General features: G+C 38.4%; 1 pseudogene; it reads left to right on the forward strand.

Annotated features, from left to right (window-relative positions):
• Positions 1–2,617: 2,617 nt before the first annotated feature.
• LOC102435132 lies at positions 2,618–4,280 on the forward strand (annotated as a pseudogene).
• The last annotated feature ends 516 nt before the right edge of the window (positions 4,281–4,796 follow it).

Below are 4,796 nucleotides of genomic sequence, written 5' to 3' on the forward strand. Positions count from 1 at the left end.
CTTCTTGAAATGTTCAATGACAACTAGTAACACACAAGCTATAGCTTTCAGAACACTGGCTTAAAAACTTAACCTTCCTTGAATTTAGTATTTTAGGAAAAACTGTCAAAGATAAGTGAATTTGAAATAATCCTATGTGACACATTAGGTTTTATATGCTCACACTACAGTTGCAATGACATGGCTGAAACTTTGTGTATTGGTTGTATGAAATGTTCACTTAGGGATAACAACATACTTAAGAAAAAGGGAAATATAAAAAAATATGAGCTGAAAATTACCTCTACAAATTAAATATCCTTATTAATTTCTCTGTTACTAATTTAATATAGTTCTGAAACAAATAAAGACTCATTTAAAACACAGTATCCTCAAAAAACTAAAAATGGAACTCCCATTTGACCCAGTGATCCCACTTCTAGAAATATATCCCAAGAAACTAGAAACACCAATCAGAAAGGATATATGTACCCCTATGTCAGTGATGGCAAACCTATGACACGCCTGTCAGAGGTGACACGTGAACTCATTTTTTTGGTTGATTTTTCTTTGTTAAATGGCATTTAAATATATAAAATAAATATCAGAAATATAAGCCTTTGTTTTACTATGGTTGCAAATATCAAAAAATTTCTATATGTGACACGGCACCAAAGTGCCCCCCCCCACACACACACACCACTCATGCCCTCCACCCCTGGTGTCTGTGTCCATTGGTTAGGCCTATATGCTTGCATAAAAGTCCTTTGGTTGATCTCTCCCCCTTACCCCCACTCCCCCCTACCTTCCCTCTGAGGTTTGAAGTTCTGATTGATGCTTCTCTGTTTCTGGATCTGTTTTTATTCATCAGATTATGTTGTTCATTATATTCCACAAATGAGTGAGATCATGTGATAGTTACCGTTCTCTGACTGGCTTATTTTGCTTAGCATAATGCTCTCCAGTTCCATCCACGCTGTTACAAATGATAACAATTCCTTCTTTTTTTACCACAGCCTAGTATTCCATTGTGTAGATGTACCACAGTTTTTTAATCCACTCATCTGCTGATGGGCACTTAGGCTGTTTCCAAATCTTAGCTATGGTGAATTGTGCTGCTATGAACATAGGGCAGTGATGGCGAACCTTTTGAGCTCGATGTGTCAGCATTTTGAAAAGCCATAACTTAACTCTCACTGGGGTGATAAGGACACATATGTAATACCTTAATCAATAAAGAAAAAAGAAAATAAAACACAATATGAAACAAGTTGCCTGCAAATGAAACATAACTTTGTGTTTTTCTATTTCTGATATGTGTGTGACTATTCTTGCTTTGTGACTTTCTCTGTCTATAGTATAGCAGTATCAGTTAATGAAGATATGTCCTGTTAAGGCAGAGCTAGATAAAATAATGAAGTCTATAATAATTTTTAATTGTCTTTCTGATTTGTGTTTTTTTCCATGTTTCAAAATGATAATTCCCAATGTAATCAATTTATCTCATTAGATAAGATAAAACCAGTGTGCCCTTCCAGCCGCTCCCAAAGTTATTTGCAGCTCTAATATTAAAACTATCAAAATTAGCTACAAATATTAACATGTTCAGGGCCATGTCAGTCACTGGTGACTGAAATGGAAAGGAAGACAAAACAGGCTTGGCGCTTAACGTGTTAAATTCATCTAATGTATTGCATGACTTAAGCCAGAGTTATATTTTTTTCATAAGCCCAAATCACACTTTGTTCATTAGGATATAGTAAACAAAGAATGCTAGGGAGCACTTTAAAAGCATTCAGTAACCTAGGATATTTTTCTCGTGTGACCTGCACCATGCTACTATTTGCCCCTCCCAACTGCAAGTTCTTGTTGGTTCTTGTTGACACCTATCCAGTTTTGTCTCATGGTTTGATGCACAAATGTAATTTCTCTGCTTCAGTTGTTTGATATTGCAGCCATGCTCAGTTGTGGATGCCTTCTTTTTAAACACCATTATTTTTGAATTGTGGGAAAAAAGTCCATGTGATAATTTGTCACCAAAATGTATAAAATTTTGCTTGAAATTATGCTAAATTGCTCTCCAGAAAGATTTCAAAATGTATATTTTCACTGAGAGTGTGGAAATACATTGAGAACTCAGTGTGCTAATGAACATTATTAATCTCTAAAGGACAGCCCTAATAAACAGAGTTTTTCTGCATTTACTTGATCATAGAACATTTTTGCTGTGGGATACTTATTAATATGCTCCATAGGACACTATGGTTTCCAGGACATAGCTTGAAAACCATTAAAATTTAGTAAAAAAATGAAAAAATCCTGGGATAGTCTCTTTACTGTAAATCTTTTGTATAACACTCTTCCAGCTGGAATAGACTAGAAAAATTTCAAAATATTTGTGAACTAAGAAAAAGACTAACATGCAAAACTTTATTTTATACTAAAAAGACTGAATCATGTCATCAGAAATTTCTGGAAGTTGTGCAAAGAGGTGACTGGTGAATTAAGTATTTTGTTGACACCAGTTTTCAAATTTGAGTTCATTGTATAACATTTTATCAAGTACTTTCTAGGGGAGGAGAGGGGGAAGAATTGAGCAAAACAGAAAAGTAAAGAAAAAGAACTAGTTGAGGGTTGTGGGGAAGTAACCCCAGCTGCAGAACCATGGCGTCCTTCGGGACTCTCGCCTTCGATGAATATGGGCGCCCTTTCCTCATCATCAAGGATCAGGACCGCAAGACTCGTCTTATGGGGCTGGAGGCTCTCAAGTCTCATATAATGGCAGCAAAGGCTGTAGCAAATACAATGAGAACATCACTTGGACCAAATGGGCTTGATAAAATGATGGTGGATAAGGATGGTGATGTGAGTGTAACTAACGAAGGTGCCACCATTTTGAGCATGATGGATGTTGATCACCAGATTGCCAAGTTGATAGTTGAACTGGCCAAATCACAGGATGATGAAATTGGAGAAGGAACCACCGGAGTGGTTGTCCTGGCTGGTGCCTTGTTGGAAGAAGCTGAGCAGTTGCATTCACTCCATCAGGATCGCTGATGGCTATGAGCAAGCCGCCCGCATTGCTATCGACTACCTGGACGAGATCAGCGATAGTGTCCTTGTTGACGTGAAGTACACTGAGCCCCTGATTCAGACTGCGGAAGCCACGCTGGGTTCCAAAGTGGTTAACAGCTGTCACCGACAAATGGCTGAGATGGCCGTGAATGCTATTCTCACTGTGGCCGATATGCAGCGCAGAGACGTTGACTTTGAGCTCATCAAAGTAGAAGGCAAAGTGGGCGGGAGATTGGAGGACACTAAACTTATAAGGGCGTGATTGTGGACAAGGATTTCAGTCACCCACAGATGCCAAAACAAGTACAAGATGCTAAGATCGCAATTCTCACATGTCCATTTGAACCACCAAAACCAAAGACGAAGCATAAGCTGGATGTGACCTCTGTGGAAGACTATAAAGCCCTTCAGAAATACGAAAAGGAGAAGTTTGAAGAGATGATTAAGCAAATTAAAGAAACTGGCGCTAACCTAGCTATTTGCCAATGGGGCTTTGATGATGAAACGAATCATTTACTTCTTCAGAACGACTTGCCTGCGGTTCGTTGGGTTGGAGGACCTGAAATCGAGTTGATTGCCATTGCAACAGGAGGGCGGATCGTCCCCCGCTTCTCAGAGCTCACAGCTGAGAAGCTGGGCTTTGCTGGGATTGTAAAAGAGATCTCATTTGGGACAACTAAAGACAAGATGCTGGTCATCGAGCAGTGTAAGAACTCCAGAGCTGTAACCATTTTCATCAGAGGAGGAAATAAATGATCATCGAGGAAGCAAAGCCATCCCTTCACTATGCCTTGTGTGTCATCCGGAACCTCATCCGTGATAATCGTGTGGTGTATGGTGGAGGCGCTGCTGAAATCGCTTGTGCTTTGGCAGTTAGCGAAGCAGCAGATAAGTGTCCAACCTTGGAGCAGTATGCCATGCGAGCATTCGCTGATGCCCCGGAAGTCATCCCCATGGCCCTTGCTGAGAACAGTGGCATGAATCCCATCCAGACGATGTCTGAGGTCCGAGCCAGACAAGTGAAGGATAAGAACCCTGCTCTTGGGATTGACTGTATTTCACAAGGGTACAAACGATATGAAGCAACAACATGTCATAGAAACCTTGATTGGCAAAAAGCAACAGATCTCTTTTGCAACACAAATGGTTAGAATGATTTTGAAGATTGATGATATCCGAAAGCGTGGAGAATCTGAAGAATAAAAAAAATTAAAATAAAATGTAGTAACAACCACCACTACTACGATTAAATAAAAGGGTGTCTTATAATGTAAAAAAAAAAGAACTAGTTGACACAGACAACAGTGTGGTGATTTCAAGAGGGGGGGTGGGAAAGGTGGAGAAGAGTATAGGGGGATAAATAGTGATAGAAAAAAATATAATAAAATAAAAATAAGTAAAAATCTACTTTAGCTGTATATATATATTTAAGAACATAAATTATGTAATTATAGTTTGTCTTCAAAAACAAACTTTGAAGATATACTTTGTTTTTGTCATTTGAGAAAAAAAAAAGTAGTTTCAAAATTATTTGAGAATGTAAGGAAGAAGTAGGCCAAAGTGAAATCTTTAAATATGGAGGTAAAAGAAAAATTCTTGCCTTGGAGCTACATTTTTATCTGTATGGTGAATTGGTTTAACTATAATTCCTCCCACTACAAAACCACTACCTCCTGACTAAAACATACTCTTAGAGCATTATTCATATTATAAGAAGAAAATACAATCTCTATGCTCAGTCC

The sequence above is a fragment of the Myotis lucifugus genome, unplaced genomic scaffold, assembly GCF_000147115.1.
Source record: "Myotis lucifugus unplaced genomic scaffold, Myoluc2.0 scaffold_129, whole genome shotgun sequence".
In the NCBI taxonomy this organism is placed as follows: Eukaryota; Metazoa; Chordata; class Mammalia; order Chiroptera; family Vespertilionidae; genus Myotis; species Myotis lucifugus.